Source organism: Taudactylus pleione, unplaced genomic scaffold (genome assembly GCF_031769625.1).
Source record: "Taudactylus pleione unplaced genomic scaffold, aTauple2 ptg000244l, whole genome shotgun sequence".
Classification (NCBI taxonomy): Eukaryota; Metazoa; Chordata; class Amphibia; order Anura; family Myobatrachidae; genus Taudactylus; species Taudactylus pleione.
Genome location: NW_028284646.1, coordinates 1,650,303 through 1,671,436, shown reverse-complemented (window position 1 = coordinate 1,671,436; position 21,134 = coordinate 1,650,303). Strand labels below are relative to the sequence as shown.

General features: G+C 46.3%; 1 protein-coding gene across 1 annotated transcript in view; it reads left to right on the top strand.

Moving 5' to 3' along the window:
- The first annotated feature begins 8,409 nt into the window (after window positions 1-8,409).
- LOC148516629 (uncharacterized) overlaps window positions 8,410-21,134 on the top strand; it is a 151,490-nt gene continuing 138,765 nt past the window's right edge. The window contains exon 1 of the mRNA XM_088479672.1: window positions 8,410-8,496. The gene's annotated coding sequence lies outside the window, so the exon portion shown is untranslated. The remainder of the gene's footprint in view (window positions 8,497-21,134) is intronic.

The following is a 21,134-nucleotide window of genomic DNA, read 5'->3' as shown; positions in this document are numbered from 1 at the left end:
TAAACTCTCATGAGATGGGACAACTCTCCTGTAAAATTTTGGGAAATACTGTAAATTCACCTGCCTGTGATCTGCGAGTTTTGCAGAAACAAACACAGATCAGTGTAATCCATGTATGTTTCTGCCTGTAAATATAAAAAAGGGTTAATTTTTATAAAAAATTATGTGAGGACCCCCCAAAAGCCTAACCAGCCCCAGACTTGTTAGCCTGTCCTGGTTCCTAAAATTATGGGGAACAAAATGAGTAGGGTTCCACCATAATTTAGGTTCCAGCACCAGGCTGCAGGGCCAGTCCTTGTTTTAATTATAGAGAGGAAAAAAATGCGTAGGGGTCCCCCTATAATTAAAACCAGCACCGGACCCAAAACGACCAGGGTATAATGCCACAGCCTGGAGACCCTATTACCAGATCTCCAGGGCCAAAGCATTCTCACCACAAGTCGCTCAGGCCAAGCCAGGGATCTCAGGGGAGGTGGTCCCCCCTTTCCCAAAACCCCAGGCATGGTCTGAAGCCCGGGGCTTCCAGAAACTGGAAATGGTATTGGTTGTGACTTTCTGGAGCTGAGCGCTCGCAAGTGGGTCGATGGTGGCCCAATGCGCATGCGCACGATGGAGCCAGCTCCATCGCGCGCATGTGTGAGACCCGTATAGCAACGGGCAAACTGTCGCTCCGGGTCTCATATGAAAGGGGGCATGCTGTCGATGTTGAGTGACAGCACGCCCCCTTTGGTGGGTGTGCCTGGGGCATGTCTGCCCAGACGGAGGCGTTCCCATGGGAACGCCTACCGTCTGGGGCCAGCCCCCCTGAGATCAGAAGTGATGTCAGTGGGAGTGCTTTCGGCTCTGTTTGAGCCAAAAGCACTCTAGGGCTTGCGGCAATGAGACCCTACCACAAGGGTCTTGTCGCAAGCCCGATGGTCTTGACTATTGCGACCATCTTCCTGGCCGCTTGCTATAACTGTGTGTGTCACCCACCACTATACGAGTGGCCAGGAGGCCGCTCTAAAAATCAAGAAGGACGGCCCTGATTCAGAGCAAGCACTCTATCAGAGCGTCTGGCTCTGAATCAGGGCCAGAGTTACATGCTGGCTGGTAATCGATTTCTGGTCCTTAATGGTGGCTGCTTGAGGCTTCTTCAGGTCCCTTGCTGTGCATCGAGGGATAATATGACAAAAACTATTAATATACATAGAATCTCCTGGGAAAACAACAGTCCTAGCCAAAAGGAGAAAAGGGGGGTAGGGTTTGGTGCTGTTTCTAGGTGTCAATCCTGTTCCCTAGAACAAATCCAGTTTGCAGGTCATAGAGTCCTGCAAACTAGTGTTTTGTTCTTCAGGAGGCTTGCCACCTAGCAACAGCAGGTGGGCAGACTACCACATACCTTGTGGTTGCTCTGAGAAACTCAATATTTTGTAGATCGGTTGGTCTCCAATAGTGCTTAGCGAATGTTCGAGCTGAGGGCCATCTCACTAGCATTATTGACTGTAATGGGATGCCTTTAGTTGCCGCTTTTGTGGCTGCTGCTCCCCATAGGGAATTACTTTTGAATTGGTTTGTATCTACTCCCACCTCCCCATGGATGCTACAATCCATCCTCTGATAGTGGGAGATCTTGCTGGCCAAAAGGGTTTCCTACATGTAATGAAGAGTTGTGTGATACTCTCTCTCTCTCAGAATGTTGGGTTCTAAAGGGTCGTAGATCACGTCAAATTCAACTATGGGATTATCAAATGAGGAGGTTTTGGTGTGAACTTTTAAAATAATGTGGTACCCTGTAGGAGTCTGTGCTAACCACAGGTCTGAGAAGTGTATAAAGGTTAGTTCAGCTCCTCTGGCCACTATAGCTAGAGCTAACAAAGATGCTAATTTATGGGATAAAATGAAAATGTTGGGAGTCTGTTTCCCAGGAATCCAGGAAAGAGAGGAAAGGCTTGATGTCCCAAGTATAGGAATATTTTGGAACTATGAGCCTAGAGAGATATATGCCTCTTAATAAACCTAGGTATAGCTTGTTGTTAATTAAATTTGGAATCATAATAGCTAAAGCGGAACCATATGATTTAATGGTAGCTGACACTAAGGGGTAAATTTACTAAAGTGAGAGTTTTTAGATGTGAGGGCCTGATTCAGACCCGCTCGCAAGCGGGTCAATGGTGGCCCAGTGCGCACGCGCGAGCCCCGGAGCGAGCACAAAAAGCACTTGCTCTGTGGCTCATTACAAAAGGGGTGGCTGTCGATGTTGATCGACAGCTCACCCCGATTTTGTAGGCATGGCCGGGGGGTGGCTTCACAAATGGAGGAGTTCCCAAGAGAATGCCTGCCGTTTGTGGGCGGCCCCACTGACATCACCAGTGATGTCAGTGAGAGAGCTTCCGGCTCTATTAGAGCTTGAAGCTCTCTCGTCTCATCGCAAGCCCGATGGTCGCGATGGTCTTAACCATCGCGACCATCATGCTGGCCACTCACAATAGCTGTGGGTGGTCATCCACAGCTATGTGAGTGGCCAGGAGGCTGCAACTAAAAAAAACAGTGCCCGCCCTGATTCAGAGGGAGCGCTCACTTTTTGCGAGCGCCTATGAATCAGGTCCTGAGTTTTAAAAGTGATGTTGCCCATAGCATCCTTTTTAAATATCGATTCAAAGTTTTGACATTCAGGACTGGTTTTTAAGAAACATCTTGCTTTTTTATAGGAACAAAAGGCTGACCCAGCCCTTTACTACTGGGTTTGCTAATTCTATTTTCCCTTGTTGTAGAGCCAGAGCGAGTACATCGTCCAACAGAGGACTGCAACTCCTTGAACAAGGAGTATGAAATGCCTGGTGAGGGAAGCAGATTAAAGGGAGATTTAATCCTGACTGGATTATTTTTAGTAACCATTTAGTCATTTGTTGCCACTCCACATATGATTCTTTTAAAGTTTTGTGGTGAAGTGAGCGTGTGTGGATTTACTGTAACCGCAGCCTCGTCTGGTGTTGTTCCATTCTCCAGAGGATTATTCTTGAGGGGTATCATGGGATCTTTGCATGAAGCATCCTTTCTGGGCTCTCCTTGTGCCTTGAAAGTCAGGTCGGACCCGTGGTTCTCGGAGTCTGACCCCCTTGAAGAAAGTGCCTCCTGGAAGGCTCATTCACTTTTTTAATGTCAGAAAAGGATTTCCTAGCTTTGTGGCTTGTTTTGACCTCCCCTATAAATTGCGGGCCAAAGAGGCTGGTATCTGTAAGGTTAGGGAACGCCATGGATTTAGGAGCAAGGTCTGCCAAACCTGCACTAGTTGACCACCTATATCTGTGAGTATTAGTGATGTGATTAAATGTTTGACCTATGATAAGAGTTGCTCTGCTAATAACCTTAAGAACAGTGAGCTTAGATGCCACCAAAGAATCTACAGTATGGTACCTCCAGACTCTCCCTCTCTCTCTGCTTTATCTAGTACAAAAAGAAGAGGGCCGGTTGTGTCCGCTATCTTGTATTGGATCTTTCTTAACATACGATCCATGGGGTAATTTTATCTTTTGTACTACACTATAGAGGCAAAAGCCAGGTCAATGTCAGGGGTAAATATAGCAGGTATGTCTGGCAACCCCATTTAGGAGCACAGGACTACATCTTCTTTAATAAGGGTTGCTCTAAAGGCACTGTCACAGTTGGTGTCTGCGAGTTACCTGTATCAGGTGATGAACTGGAATCACTGGAGACCGGCTGGACTGGAACCATGGGAAACATGAATAGCTCTTTTATTAGAAGAAGTGAGTAGCAGTGAGACCTGCCTTTGGTGATGAGTGACTGGAACTGGAAACTTGATACGTAGGAATGAGACCAGAAGGAACTTGGAGGGACTGGACTGGGACCGGCAGGTAGGCTGACTGAGCTGGTCGGGTTACTAGTAGATGGGCTTGCAGACGGATGGTAGCGTAGAAGCTACTTGTTGTGGCTTGGGAGGCCGTGGGTAGACATTGGTAGCCGGGTGGCTACGTGGAGCGGCTGGAAAGCCGTGGGTAGATGCTGGTAGCTGGGTGGCTATGTGGAGCGGCTTGGGAGCCAAGTGGAGAAGCTGGTAACATGGAAGCTACTTGGAGCGGCCTGGGAGCCATAGGTGAGAGATGGTAGCATGGAGGCTACTTGGAGCGGCCTGGGAGCCGTGTGGAGAAGCTGGTAGCGTGGAAGCTACTTGGAGCGGCCTGGGAGCCATAGGTGAGAGATGGTAGCGTGGAAGCTACTTGGTGCGGCCCAGGAGCCGTAGGTGAGAGATGGTAGCGTGGAAGCTACTTGGTGCGGCCTGGGAGCCGTGGGTGAGAAATGATAGCATGGATACCAGAGCGTAGCAGGCTTATGGATAGCACTGGTCTAGGAACCAGCAGGAGCCTGGGACATACTGGTACACAGAGGTACAGCTATAGCACAAGTAGTACACCACGGAACATAACTAGATGTTCAAGCACTGAGTGCTATTAGAGGAGGCTCTATATACCTAGAGTCTGGCAGCGAGTGGTGGATATAGACAGGTGGTCTGGCAGTGGCATTCTGAGTGGAGCAAGGCACAACATGCAGAAGGGAGTAATCATCTCTGCAGCCCTTGAGAATCAGGACCACACCTGTGATTCCAATTAAGACTAGCAATGCTCACAGACAGAGCAGAGTCCAGGTGTTTAATCAGTGTGGGGGGAGAGCAGTCTGCACACACAGAGATGTTACAGCCAGCATGATTCAGCCAGAGCAGATGTCCCAGGAGAATTACAAACACAGATCCATGGAGTAGCTGGCAGAGGTAAGTCACAAAAGGTAAAAACTAGCCAGGATCGTGACAGTACTCCCCTCTTTATGGGTGGACTCCGGACACCAAGGCAAAACTTCCTTCAGAAATACAAGAAAGCTTCCAAAAGACTCGAAACTCGAAACACCAGGACAACTTGGAAAACTTCTAAAAACTTGGCTGAGCCTGTCCGATATCTTCAAGAACTTGAAACTTTGAGAACTCTAGAAGGTGTTTGGAATATTGTTTCCTGAGGTAATTTGCTCAAAAAATATTTCCTTGGATAGCATAATGTCAATCAACTTAAACAAGCCATCTTCCTTAATAACCTTGACCCCAAGACTCTTTGCTTTCTCTCGCTTGGTTTTTCCACCGAAACGACCCATAACGAGATAATCGATTTTACTGCATATCTTCTCGGAAACTTTGCCTCCATAACTCTCAATTAACAACTTGGCTTCCTCCTTTTCTATGGACTCCAAATATCCCACGATCACAAAGGTTAATCCCTTCAAGCAGCTCTCTGTCCCTAGAGGAATTTGCATAGTGTTAAGAAGAGTAGCTGAAGAATTTTCCTTTTTCAGCAAAGTAGTTTTTACTGGTAATTCTTGGGAGAACGTATGACTAGGAAGAGCATGGTCTGATACCAAATGGTTGTCGAGGAAAGGAGTATTGTCATGCACAGGATCGAATTCAGAATCAGAATCCATATCCAAAGGAAGATCAGAGGAGTTAACATGACTTGAAAACCTAGAGGACTCCGGAGATGGGCAGAGGGAAACACAACCAACTCTCATGGTATCATGTTGTTGGTCTCTAAAAGTTCTTTGAGTCTTCTTCTCTCAGACTGATTGATCCTGTACCATATGATTTTGAGAAGTGAGTACAGTGGTGTATGCGAGTTTAATATCTGAAGGTGCTGAAATAACTCTAGAATATTTATCAGAACAGGTATCTGGAGACGGACACATAGGAGCAAATTCTTTAAGCAGAGCTGTACTGAAGGCTACTATGTTTTGTAGAATTGGATCCTTGGACTCAATGAGTGGGTTGGCCCACTCCAAGGCTTTTCCTCTAAAGTGCGTAAAAAGAAACATGACGATGTTGGTGGGAGTAATACCACAAGTTGGATTGGTTCTCATTAGGGCATCATAATGCTTAAGCAATATGGTGTACTGGGACACATCATCATCGAAGGTCATGGACACTATATCATCCTGAGTTACCGCATTCTTTTCAGGAACTGAGAAGGAACCACTTAGAAATTCTTTAACATGATGATTAGATGATTCAGCCGAACTTGATAGATGTTCTCTCTTAGACAGGATAGTGGAAATTTCCACCAAGAGTGTGGAACTTGAAATCTGCTCCTGGAGGACGGGACTTGAAACCCCCTCTTGGGGCATGAGACTTGGGACCTCCTCTTGTGGTGTGAGACTTGGGACCCCCTCTTGGGGTGTGAGACTTGGGACCCCCTCTTGGGGTGTGAGACTTGGGACCCCCTCCTGGGGTACAAGACAGGAGACCCCCTCCTGGGGTGCGAGACTTGAGAACCCCTCCTGGGGTGCGAGACTTGAAACCCCATCCTGGGGCATAATTCTTGTAACCCTCTCCTGGGGTGAGAGACTTAAGGTCCCTTCCTGGAGTACAGAACTTGACACTCCCTGTTGGAGTATGGGACCCAAAATTCCCTTTTGGGGAAGCCGACTCGACTTTTCCTTTTGGGGTATGGAACATGAACCCCCCTTTTGGGATGCGAGGACAGAGACTTCCTCCTGGGGTGAGTGACTCAAAACCCCTTCTTGGGTTACGAGACTTGTGGACCCTCCTGGGGTTGCCAACTGGAGTCCCCTACCAGAGCAGGCAGAATCCGGGCTGGGACCGGAACAGGCAGAATCCGGGCTGGGACCAGAACAGGCAGAATCCGGGCTGGGACCGGAATAGGCAGAATCCGGGATGGGACCGGAACCGGCAGAATCCGGGACGGGACTGGAACAGGCAGAATCCGGGCTGGGACCGGAACCGGCAGAATCCGGGACGGGACCGGAACAGGCAGAATCCGGGACGGGACCGGAACAGGCAGAATCCGGGACGGGACCGGAACAGGCAGAATCCGGGACGGGACCGGAACAGGCACTGAGATGTTGACACCTGGAACCACTGCTGGAATTGCAAAGGGAACAGTCTTTGATAAAGTGGTCAGAAGCTCCACAATAGCGACAGAGATGTAAATATTTACGCCGCTGGCGTTCAGCCACAGAGAGCTTGGAGCGCGGGTAACTTCGATGTCTCACTTTACTTGGCATGGAAGAATCTTTGGTTCTTAGAGATTCCCAAACAGAGTTTTTAGTTGAGACAGAGGTAGCTCTAAGAAATTCAGGAATGATCTGAAAGATTTGCTGAGTAGAGCCTGTAGCTGTTCCAGCAGTTGATGGAAAGTAGTTAGGGGTTCAGGTAAGATTTGGGTATCATCTAGCCGGTTAGTTAGAATTTGCAGAAGCTGTAGTACTCGATGCTGTACCGCCTCCTGTGAATCCAAACGAGTGATTAGGTTACGGAAAGCACGTGATCCAGGATTAGGTGCTTGATCCGCCACCATCGTTAGGCTTGAACATACTATCACAGTTGGTGTCTGCGAGTTACCTGTATCAGGTGATGAACTGGAATCACTGGAGGCTGGCTGGACTGGAACCATGGGAAACATGAATAGCTCTTTTATTAGAAGAAGTGGGTAGCATTGAGAACTGCCTTTGGTGATGAGTGACTGGAACTGGAAACTTGAGATGTAGGAATGAGACCAGAAGGAACTTGGAGGGACCGGACTGGGACCGGCAGGTAGGCTGACTGAGCTGGTCGGGTTACTAGTAGATGGGCTTGCAGACGGATAGTAGCGTAGAAGCTACTTGTTGTGGCTTGGGAGGCCGTGGGTAGACGTTGTTAGCAGGGTGGCTACGTGGAGCGGCTGGATAGCCGTGGGTAGATGCTGGTAGCTGGGTGGCTACTTGGAGCAGCTTGGGAGTCGAGTGGAGAAGCTGGTAGCGTGGAAGCTACTTGGAGTGGCCTGGGAGCTGTAGGTGAGAGATGGTAGCGTGGAAGCTACTTGGTGCGGCCTGGGAGCCGTGTGGAGAAGCTGGTAGCGTGGAAGCTGCTTGGAGCGGCCTGGGAGCCATAGGTGAGAGATGGTAGCGTGGAAGCTACTTGGAGCAGCCCGGGAGCCGTAGGTGAGAGATGGTAGCATGGAAGCTACTTGGTGCGGCCTGGGAGCCATGGGTGAGAAATGGTAGCATGGATAGCAGAGCACAGCAGGCTTATGGATAGCACTGGTCTAGGAACCAGCAGGAGCCTGGGACATACTGGTACACAGAGGTACAGCTATAGCACAAGTAGTACACCACGGAACATAACTAGATGTTCAAGCACTGAGTGCTATTAGAGGAAGCTCTATATACCTAGAGTCTGGCAGCGAGTGGTGGATATAGACAGGTGGTCTGGCAGTGGCATTCTGAGTGGAGCAAGGCACAACATGCAGAAGGGAGTAATCATCTCTGCAGCCCTTGAGAATCAGGACCACACCTGTGATTCCAATTAAGACTAGCAATGCTCACAGACAGAGCAGAGTCCAGGTGTTTAATCAGTGTGGGGGGAGAGCAGTCTGCTTACACAGAGATGTTACAGCCAGCATGATTCAGCCAGAGCAGATGTCCCAGGAGAATTACAAACACAGATCCATGGAGTAGCTGGCAGAGGTAAGTCACAAAAGGTAAAAACTAGCCAGGATCGTGACAGGCGAGCTGTACCTCTGAATTGCTCTTTCAGGGCCAGTGTGTGGTATATAATTTTGACGGGGGGTTGGGTGGTTTGCCCTGCTAAAGCCACTCTGGCCATCTGCACCTCACTATATTCCCCTCCCTGTGAAGAGGCAGAAGTTCTCGTTATCTCCTATGACTCCCAGTCTACAGAGAAGGGTTGGCCAAAATCATTAGAGAATAGATGTGGCTGATCGGTAGGTGCCAGCTAAGGACAGATAAATTATGCTGGCTATGTGCAGAAGTATTGTGCTTGCTCCGAGCACTAGAATGTTGCCTGCTATGGGCAATTCCAGGGAATGGTGGAATATTAGCTGAAAAGGTGGCCCTGGGATTAAATTTACTTTACTTTGTGACCTGGCACATTCATGAGGAAAATGAATTACCTCAGAGTCTGAGGAGTTAGATGTTCCCAAATTTGTGACTTTCCATTTATACATAATTTCTTCAGATGAAGATGATAGTGTCCTTTTATGGGCTCTCTTCCCTGAAACACTGCCAGCAGCAGAGGCCATTCTGAATGAATCTGTCACAGAGACAGAAATTGTGTCCTCCATTGTTCGCTGACAGAAAAAATCTGACCAGCAGTGCCTGCGCGCGTGCACGTGACCTGTGCGTGCGCACTGCTGAATGTTCAGGGCAGAGGGATCTAAAATTCTTTAACTTTCCTTTGCCCCAGCATATTCGGGAGGCTTGCTGCCCAACCCACCTGCTGTTGCTAGGTGGCAAGCCTCCCAAAGAAAACAAAACACTAGTTTGTTGGAATCTATGACCTGCAAACTGGATTTGTTCTACGGAACAGGATTGCCACCTAGCAACAGCTCCAACCCTACCCCTCCTTTCTCCAACAGGCTGTTATGCTAGAAGCAGACAGTAACTAATTATCAAAAAATTAAAGTAAGGTGCAAGATTAGGTGCACAAACATGGCTGCCTAGTGATACTCACTTGGGGCATCCCAACCCTCTATAAAAGACAGGATAAAGTACAAAATAGTGAACCCCTTGAGCGCTGACTGTTCAACACAATAAATACATGATACTATACTTGGTGGATGACATATCAGGTGGCGATGATATAAAAAAGAAAGCAAAAAAAAATATGCACAATAGTGCAATGATTTTAATGTGAAATTCAGGCAGATGTAATGAAGACAATTTATTTACTAACAAGCTCATAAACTGATACCTGTAAACTGGCTCTGAAGCAGTGAGCTAGCTGGATAAAACATAATCAAATCAACAATATGACTGGATACTCTAAGCTGTGCTATGTACTATGACTTTTATAACTGGTAAGCATATTTAATCGAATTTCTTAATGACCATTTCTGGATCCTCATTATTCTCCCCCCCCCTCCAAAAAGGCAAAAATATTAGCCTTGTCCACAGGGGCACTGAGAGGGGGGCCTGGGCTTGCTGCAGGGCCCGGGTCCGGCAGTGCCTACCCTCCCTCTTAAGTCACAGCAGCCCAGAACACGCTGCTGTGTGCTGGGCTGCACTGGGAGACTGTTCGTGGCTGCTAAAGCAGCAGCCGCCGGAGTAGTCTCCTATACCTATGGGGTGAGTGATCACGTTGATCGCGCCCTCATTGGCTGTGCGCTGGGCTGAGGGGCACACAGCGCCCCTCTCCCCATCGCACAGTGCCGTATTTTTCTCTTTTTTTTCTACGGGGGCGTGGTGATTAGGCCATGCCCCCTGTCACCTGGGCCCGGCGCGGCTCTCGTCGGCCCTGCTTGTCCATTGCTGTAGCACCAGCAAGATTCAAAAGAGTGTAAGCCTGTACCTACTAGGATTTATCTGACAGCCCAGCACAGCAGTACACATGCCATTCTTTCCTGAACTTGAGCCAAGCATCCACAATGTTGTCATCAAAGACTAACGGTTCAATATGAGACCATGAGCCATGACAGCCAATCTTATGGCACTATGTAGATGTGTCTGTGTTTTTGAAATATGAAAGGTTGCTGGAGAATTGCAGAAATGTATCTTTACTCGCAGAACTCATAACCAACATGGCCATGGGCACTTTAGGGGCAGAGGGTTGGCTTGATGCATCTTCCACCAACCACATAGCATACATCTACATGAATCACTAAACACCCCTAAGATGAACCTTATGATCATTCTGCATGGACGCTCTATGTCAGGCCTGGTCAACATGTGGCTATCCAGCTGTTGTGAAACTGCAAGTCCTAGCATGACTTACTCAGTAGGAGGGCATGCTGAGACTTGTAGTTTTACAACAGCTGGAGAGCCACAGGTTGGTGAGGCATGCTCTATGTCACAGGTTCTCAAACCTGGTCCTCAGGACCCCACAAAATGCATGTTTTCCAGATATCCTCACAGAATCGCAAATTAAATAATTAGCTCCACCTGGATCTTTTAAAATGTGTCAGTGAGTAATGAACACACCTGTGCTCCTGCTGGGTGACCTGGAAAATGTGAACTGTGTGGGGTCCTGAGGACAAAGTTTGAGAACCACTGCTCTATGTCATCTTTCTAGCTTTTTTGTACTGTCATGGCCGTCAGTCACTAAGGGCCTGATCCACCACCGTACGCAACTGCAATTATGAATACAATATGCGTTGCAGTGTGTGTGCAAACTAGTTAATGCGAATCGGGACTGTGATTGCAGTGACTACGCAGACCCACCGTAGAGTGATTGACAGGAAGTGCCGTTTGTGTGTGGTAACGGGGGGTGGTTTAGCAAATGCAGGGGTGCCAATGCCATTGCAGGGGCGTGAATAAATTATCCACTGCGATGCCCTATGCAGCCTTAGGCCTGATAGCGTGCATGGTTGTTAGCAATTTCTGAGTAAGGTCAGAGCTTGTGCAAGTGTGCGTGAGGCTGCGATGGTACCGATGGTTTTGCAGTCTTGATAAACATTACGGGTGTGTGGTAAGTAAAGTGGTTGTCCGTGTTTAGTGCTGTGAGAGAATAGCGATCACAATGAATTAGCATACTGTCGCAGTTGAACTGCGTGCGTAATCCCTATTGCATACGCAGTTGCGTACGGTAGTGAATCAGGCCCTAAGTTCAAAGCATTTCAAAGTATTGTTTGCTTCTCCCTTATTGATTCCATTATATCATTTATTAAAAAAAGAGTGAATGAGGGTGCCTTTACGTAGTTAAATATTTTTGCACAAATAATCAGAGCAAATATTTAGGCCCCCATTTATCAAAGAACTAGCTGTGCAGTGTTAATTATCATTTCGACTCGCCATGCTGTTTGCATTTTCTTCCCTTGATTTTAACATGGAAAAATTCTCAGCTATTTGGCCTGTCAGCGCTGCTTTTAACACTCAAGCAGCACTGACAAAAGAAGGGAAGTCCTGTGTGCTCACAGCCCGCACATGCGTAGTCTATACTTCTGGATGTCATAAGGGAGCTGCCTTAGCAAGCATGTCAGGCTGGCTTAACAGTGGACACTACACAGTTACTGGTGTTTCCATAGAAACCCGTGAGCCGCAAAGCATGCTGGGCTTCCTTACGGGTGCCGGGGGGGGGGGGGGGGGTGCTGGGCAGACACCGCTGTTCCGCTATTTATCAGCGGGGGGAAGATGAATTGAAATAAGGTAAACGAGCCCTATTTTCGACATAGCACTCATTGAAATATGCAGTCACCAGCTATCTGCTATGAAGAGGCGAAGTGCTGATAGCACTGCTTAAAAACAGCGCTATCACCAATAATAAATACAAACAGCATTTATTTATCACTGAAAACGAGTTTTAATGAATAAAAATTGTTGATAAATAGGGGTCTTGATCTGGGTTATTTATGCACCGACCTGATATTATAATCTGATATAGGAATATCCAAGCAGCCAGAGCTGGAGCCATATCACAAGACCCAGGAAACAAAATCAATTACCAGCAATGCATGCTTGTTCCAGGCAGCCTATAAGGCCCGTAAACAGGTGCTGTCCATGATTGCTGATTGGCAATAATTCACCAGGCAATTGATCTAGTAATGTCCAGATAGTAGGGGCCAGAACTGCAGTTCATACACAAAAGGCCTGGTGACCCCTAGTGGGGTGAAAGCATATAGCAAGGGGCAAAATAGACAACACTGACATATTGCCCCCCTCTGGAAGGCGGATTGCAGACGCCTTAAGGCAGGGATGGGGAACCTCAGGCCTGGGGGCCGTATAAGACCCGTGGAACCATTTGGTCTGGCCCTCTGAGCTTTTTTCTGCTGGCCTCATCTGGCTAGCAGGGTGCCTAGAATGGCACCCTGCAGCCAGAATCTATGCAGCAATGCCGCCTGGAGCATCCTTAGGACACGTCAGACAGTCACATCACTGCCTTACAGCTCCCCGTAGCTTCCTCGGTATTGCTCTAATCACCGCCGATTGTGGCCCTGTGTGATGTCACACAAAGGGGACGTGGCCTGCACCAGGCCCACAAATAATGTTATATATATCAAAATGGCTCTAGGCAGAAAATAGGTTCCCCACCCCTGCCTTAAGGCCAAAGTTCTTCTTCTTCTTCTTCTTCTTCTTCTTCTTCTTCTTATTATTATTATTTTTCTTTCTGTCATCAGAGGAAGAATATAAAAACACAATAGTATACCCTGCAGAATTTAAGCAGTCATCCAAGAGAGCAAGAACATAAGGTGGGCTAAATTTCTTCACAACTGCCTGAAAGAAACCAGACAGATCCTGTAATACTGGAGAGTACACTAAAGCAGATGCCCACACCAAAGCCTCTCCTCTGAACCTCATCAACATATTGGCTATTATATCCTCTTGGGTAACATCAGTTAATTCCATATATTGGTGCATAAAACTTTCAAACTGGGAGATATTCCCATAAAAAAATGGGCATTAAAAATGGTTACGTTAAGTTGCTCATCCATCAACTTAACTCTCTCAGATGGGTCAACAGTCACCTCTGGGATACTGGACTGAACAAGTATAGGACGTACTGGACTGGCAGCAGACATCCCTTGGACTTTAGGCAAAGCAGGCACCACAGGCATTGCAGAACTTGGCTGCACCTCTGGCAAGGTGGACACGGGTGGACCCTCACTCACCTCTGGCAAAGCAGACACTTCTCAGACCTCTGGCAACCTGGAAGTCTTTGGTGACTGGTCAACCCTAAAAGAAAAAACATCTGAACTGGTGGCCGACATGGTGGCACTCTCCTCATGCCTAAAGGCCAGGGCAATAGAACCCTCATGGACGGAGGCCAGGGCAATAGAATCCTCAGGCCCAGAGGCCAGGGCAATAGAATCCTCAGAAAATTATGCCAACAGGAGATATACTGGACGTTTCAATTTAACTCTTTATTCCCCAGTGGATTAAACGAAGCATTAGTACTAAATGTTATACTGTAATCTTGGACATGCTTTGTTTCTTATTTTTCTGGTTTTCATTTAATAAGGATCTTTATTTATCCCATTTATAACTATTTTATCTATCTAACAAATTATGTTTTTCTTTAAATCCCTATTTTATTTGTATCCAAAAATGGTTCATATTTGCTCACAGTCTAGTGAATTTATATAATGATTCTGGTGACCAATTGTTTCATAATAATTATGTTTAAGCATTAGCGGACACTTAATACATAAAGCCAAACGTTATTCTTTTTTTGTATATTTTCGTTACTTGGCAACACTACAAACTAATTTTGATTCAGTTTCTGCCACGTGCCGAGTCGGTCTGGGAGACCATGACACGTGCATGCACGCTGTAGCATGTGATGAACTGGCAGGTCAAGTTGGAGGCTTGGAGCATGACGTAAGTTGACTTTGCGCTCCAGTGCTGAGACTTGGTCTCAACACGTTACATTGCAATGACCTATGAGAGATTAGGCGGATGTAAGCAAACAACAGTGGGGTTATTTCTGTCACGATTGGACCTGTGCTATTTAAAGCAAGTGCGTCTATTTAATTTTGGATTGTACTAGTCTTTATTTACTTTAGGGTTTGCCTGTAATTACACAGCTAAGCATTCCTTGTAATTTTCTGTATATATGTGAATGATTATTATAATTGGGCACACCTGAGGATTATCAAGCACTAATGAAAGGCACTACTTAAAGGCTGATCTGCAGGTATACAGACACCTTCAAAAACTGCTCCTATGCAGTGAAATGCATTGGTAGCTTCACCCTAGCTGTTGGCACTTGTCACTTTGGAAGCAAGCACCTTACTATTCATCGGGACGCTGTCTGGATCTGGGACAATGTGCAATATCTCCAGCAACTGGTTATTATGAGGCTCCATCTGCTTATGTTGGAATACTATTGACTATTGACTGTGAGACCATCGCTAATTAAGGATCCCTCCAAGGTTTTGTTATAGGCCAGGAAATCAACTAACATCGTAACTGGACTTTTTGGCATCTAAAGACTTTTGTCTGGTGCTCAATCATTGCTTCTTGTCTGTTATCCTAGTGTCTACAGGCTTTACTAACATATGCCTTTTATATTGATTATTTAGTATATACATCCTTGTATGATTATATATATTAATTTGGAATTTTTTCCTATGTGAACATACTCAGTATTGGGTTTTATGCTTTTTATGTTTTTTTATTAAATTGCAATCGTAACATTTATCTTAGCGCTGCTTATTGCCTGTATATATTGTTACCTAGGAGGCTGACTACCTCCTTTTTAGCAGCTGCTTGGAACAGCGACATATGACAGCGCCCTTTACTATATATTCTTTAAGGTGTGAAATTCCCCTTGAGGAACTGGCTGGGCATGAAGTCCCCTTGTGGAACTGGCAAGCATGAATCCCCTTTCAGGGGCTGAACACCAAAAACCTCCCTCAATCCTAGACCTATGGCAAGGACAAGAACACAAAAAATGTTCAGGATTGGAACCATATAAACACAGTTGATTTGCGAAAAGCTCACTCTGCTTCAGTAAGAGGAGCACGAGGACCACTTGAACCCTTGATATTCACAGTCACTGGTTTAATTGCATTAAGGGCTGCAACAACACCTGGAACAGAGTCTCTCTGAAAATTGGTGTGGTTAGTAAGCCCCTTTTGGGGTGCAGAAGTGTAACTTTCTGTCAGCTGTTCAGGGACAGCAGTTACACTGGAAGAGAAATCAACTTGGAGGTATGTAGAAATTTTCACGAGAAATTCAGGCAACATTTTTTGAATCTGTGCTATTTGAGCACACAGCAGTATAATGTCTGTCAGCAGATTGTCCAGTGAAACATCTTTAAAAGGAAGAATGCCATGATTGAGTACTCCAGGGAGTTGTGTAACAAAGAGTTTTATTAGAGAATCCAAAGTGAACAGTTCTTCAGCATTCTCTTGTTTGTTTTGGCTGGTCATTCTGTAATGACTGAACCTCATATCACAGAGAAGCAGCCCAGGCAGGAAACACAGTTTGATAGCCAGAGCTGGAGCCATATCACAAGAACCAGGAAACAAAATCAATTACCAGCAATGCATGCTGGTTCCAGGCAGCCTTTAAGGCCCGTAAACAGGTGTTGTCCATGATTGCTCATTGGCAATAATTCACCAGGCAATTGATCTAGTAATGTCCAGATAGTAGGGATCAGAACTGCAGTTCATACACAAAAGGCCTGGTGACTCCTAGTGGGGAGAAAGCATATAGCAAGGGGCAAAAGAGAAAACACTAAAGCTGGCCACACACTAGACCAACTTTCATCCAACCATCCAACTATTTGATTGGTTGGAATGAAAATCTGGTAACGTATGGGAGTAAATGATGATCACCAATTTGCTCCTAAATGCCAGAAAACAGATACAAATGGTCCTGTAGACAAGTTTGTTAAATGTTTGATCTAAACAATTTGTTCAAACAACAGTTTTTGTCCATTTTCGGGCGTTTGGGAGCACATTACTGATTGTCATTTGCTTTCACACCTTACCAGATTTTCATTCCAACCAATCAACTAGTTGGCTGGTTGGATGTAAGTTAGTCTAGTGTGTGGACAAGCTTTACACTAGTACAGCATGGCCATGTATTTAGAGGGTAGAGGGAGTTAGTGACTTCACATGAATATTAATTGGACTCTTCCTTGGGAGCTTCACCACAAGGTGCCCACAGTGACCTGTATAATAATGTAGATGAGGCCGCTGCAGCAAAGAGGCACTGTACCACAGAGACAGATTCGTGTGTCTGCTCACCTGCTGCTGTGTATATAGCACAGGAAGCTCCATCAGCAGTAATTACACACTGAGATGTGACCCGCCTAGGAAAGGGCTGGGCAGGACGGGTGACACTGAGCAGAGTAGCATTAGGGCTGACATCAGCGAGTGTAGCTTTAAAAAGCTGTGGCTACAGCTGAGCATTACCTGCTACAGTACAAGTACACCTTGATAGGCAGTGCCAGCAAAGAGATTGTACCATGCTGTTACTCCTCTTGCTAGCAGACAGATCACAGTATTTCTCTCCTTCTCAGCCTTGCTGGACTACGGTAGGTGGGAGGGAGGTTGCGTTCACCCAAACTGCTTATGGTGTGGGGTTTGGTGTAATCAGACTTGTAGCTAGCAAATTTAGGACCTGATTCAGACCCGGACGCTACTTGCATCCACTTGCTGGCTAAAAGGGGCCGGCTATTTAAATCATGCTCTTGCACTGCGTCGCGTAAAGCCGTCCAGTAAGTAATAGCGAGCGACCGCACTATGCGCTCACACCTCTATAAAGACGCCCCTTTGCCACTCGCAACACATGTCATCTCCAGCAGTTGTAGGATTAATCGGGAACATCGAGAGCCATTTGAGCTGCTCGCAGTGCTTGTGGTAGCCTTTTCCTACTACAACATTGCGAGCAGTTCTGGCTTAAATACAACCCAGTCACATGTGTAATGATGCTACTTTGCTAATTATGCACACCCATTAAACGCCATTCTGACGGTCGGGCACGCCTGCGTTCGCACATCCACACCCCCATTTTCAAGCACCTTCCCGTTACCACCCACAAACGGCACAATCTGTCACTCAAAATAGCGGCCCGACTGTGGGCTACGGGCGAGCACTTTCCCATCGCAATGATTGGTTCGCGCACGCGCATTGCGACTTACGCATGTGCAGATTGCGAAAAATCGCTCAGTGCGAGCAAGCGCAGCATAGGATCCGGGTCTGAATCAGGCACTTTGTGTCCTGGGCGAGAGGTACCTCCGCCCCCCCCTTCACCACAGACCCCTATCTCCTGCCCTGCAACAAAAAAAAAGTGTATAATATTTATAATATGATATAAATTATCTATATGGGACTCTGACTTACCCTTCATCTCTTAGTATTGGTCTGACAAATAAATGTGTGGTTTGTCCACTGCGCTGAGATGGATGGTGGGTTTCTTCTTTCAAGGGGAACTTAAATATGGGGGTGCACAGAAGGATAAATACTTTCTCTATGTTTTTTTTATTATTACCTCTTCTAATGCTCAGACTGTCACCCACACTAGGACAAGCCAGGGGATGTTATTCATTACACACAACAACTAAGGGGCATATTCAATTACACGCAAAAAGTCCCGTACTTTTCGAATGCCGGGCTTTCCGCTGACATCGCTGGTTTTCCATGCGAAAAAGTATCGCACGTGTCCCCGCTTATCCCCGTATTCAGTTAGAAATCGCCGAAAACATCACCAGGTGAAAAGTCATATTTTGGGTTGTTCTTGAAATTTTTTTAGGATTTTTTTTGATGCAGTTAACCTTTAGGGCCCTGTCCTAAGGGTGGTTTCCCCTCCTTTTCACCCCAAAATCCCAGTTCTGCACATTTTTTCAACTGCTATTCATAGGCAAAACTTTTCCGCCGGGTACATTGCATTGCGTTTCCGCACCGGTGAAAGTTGCCACAATTGAATACGAAGATAAGTTTCTGCTGGCGAAATGTCACCTGCAAAACTTTTTCGCTGAAAACAGCTTTTTGCCGCTAATTGAATATGGCCCTAAATGACATGAAAAAATATTATATACAGTGTATGTATATATATATATATGTATATATATATATATATGTATGTGTAAAATATATACATCCAGTAGACCGGCACTCCATTTAATTCACCAAAGTGCCTGGGTGCTCACCATGATGCAAATTTGTCAGTATACATACAGGTCAGTGTTACAGGTGGTACTCCTGGGTTTTATACACCATGAAGTCTGGACTCTCTCCTTTTACTCCAACGTTTCATAAATGTATTATTTCTTTTAACAAGGATCAACCTTAATAAAAGAAATAATACATATCTGAAACGTTTGAGTAAAGGGAGAGAGATATGTATATATTAACTGATGTACCCGGTTTTCACACTGGTAAAACTTATTTATTGTTTTTATTTCCATATTACCACTCCAATAAAACATTAATCCTTCACCTCTGTAGTAATGCATCCCCTCCCTCACTGCTTTAGTAAGACATCAACTAATACTAACACTTTCCACTCCCTCACCTCTGTGGTAACACATTCCCTTCCCTCACCCCATAGTAACCTATTTGACATTCTCCTCCCCTGATGGAGGGTAATGTGTTACTCCACAGGGGAATAAGTTACTACAGGCATAAGTGAGGGTAATGTGTTACTACAGGTGTGAGGGAGGGATTGTATTTCTACACAGGTGAGGGAGGGGAATGTCAAATGTGATATAACACTTGTGAGGGAGGGAAACATGACTACAGAGGCGAGCGAGGATAATTGTTACTACAGAGGTGAGGGAGTGGAATGTGTTAGTACACAGGTGAGGAAGGATATTATCTTGCTAAAGCAGTGAGAGAGGAGATGCATTATATTATAGAAGTGAAGGATTAAAGTGTTACTGGAGTGGAGAGATGGAAATGGAAAGAGTAAATATCTAAGGTCTACCTGGGTGAGAGAGAGAGAGCGAGAGCGAGAGAAAGCGTGAGAGAGTGAGAGAGAGCCCGAGAGAGTGAGAGAGAGCCCGAGAGAGTGAGAGAGAGAGAGAGAGAATTATATAAAACAAATCTAGGACATGTTATATGTCTCTGTCATGCTGCTAATATGAATTAAAAAGCACATTATGAAGACTGGTGAGTGCACTCCTATATTTGTTTTTTGTATATTTATGAGGACTCTGGAGTTCCTTTTGGGTAGCTACCCCAGCATTGGGTAGCTACTAGGGGTGAGCGGGTTTGGATTTCTGAAATCCAAACCCCCCCGAGCCCCCCCGATCCGAGGCAGATCCGAGTCAGGCTCGACTTTTCCCGCCTGACTCGGATCTGAAATCGAGGCAAAACGTCATCATCCCGCCTTCCGAGTCTCGCGGGTTTTGGATCCTATATAAGGTACCCGCGTCGGCGCCATTTTCTCACTTGGCTGTGGATAGTGAAGAGGGAGGGTGGGAGTTAGGGCTGGCTGGGCAGTGTAGTGTAGTGTAGTGTAGTGCAGAGTAGTGTTGTGCTGTGCTGTGCTGCGCTGTGCTACTGTTGTCCACTACTTCAAAGTCCATAGGGGCTGGCTGTGTTGTGCTGTGCTGCTGTTGTTAATAGGGGCTGTGTCCACTACTTCAAAGTCCATAGGGGCAGGCTGGACTGTGTTGTACAGTCAGTTCTCCATAGGGGCTGTGTCCACTCCAAAGTCCTGTGCAGTGTCCCAGTCCTAAAGGGGTGCTGTAGTGTTGTCCGGGGGGTGCTCTGTCCATTAGGGGTGCTCCCCCCAAGTGCTAAAAAAATAATATTTTTTGTGTGTTTGTGAATTGTGTGCGCAGTAGCCGCACGTGCATCAACAAAGTAGTGCCAAGCGTGCGCCTGTGTCATAAGTAAAGGGCCAGCTGGCTTGACCGTTAAAGGGTGCTGTAACCCCCAAAGTACACTCCAGTCCAAACCAAAAAAAAAATTATTCTCTGTGTTTGTGAATTGTGTGCGCAGTAGCCGCACGTGCATCAACAAAGTAGTGCCAAGCGTGCGCCAGTGTCATAAGTAAAGGGCCAGCTGGCTTGACCGTTAAAGGGTGCTGTAACCCCCAAAGTACACTCCAGTCCAAACCAAAAAAAAATTATTTTCTGTGTTTGTGAATTGTGTGCGCAGTAGCCGAACGTGCATCAATAAAGTAGTGCCAAGCGTGCGCCTGTGTCATAAGTAAAGGTCTGGATGGCTTGACCGTTAAAGGGTGCTGTAACCCCCAAAGTACACTCCAGTCCAAACCAAAAAAATATATATTTTCTGTGTTTGTGAATTGTGTGCGCAGTAGCCGCACGTGCATCAAAGTAGTGCCAAGCGTGCGCCTGTGTCATAAGTAAAGGGCCGGCTGGCTTGACCGTTAAAGGGTGCTGTAACCCCCAAAGTACACTCCAGTCCAAACCAAAAAAATATATATTTTCTGTGTTTGTGAATTGTGTGCGCAGTAGCCGCACGTGCATCAACAAAGTAGTGCCAAGCGTGCGCCTGTGTCATAAGTAAAGGGCCGGCTGGCTTGACCACTAAAGGGTGCTGTAACCAACAAAGTACACTCCAGTCCAAACCAAAAAAAAAATTATTTTCTGTGTTTGTGAATTGTGTGCGCAGTAGCCGCACATGCATCAACAAAGTAGTGCCAAGCGTGCGCCAGTGTCATAAGTAAAGGGCTGGCTGGCTTGACCGTTAAAGGGTGCTGTAACCCCAAAAGTACACTCCAGTCCAAAC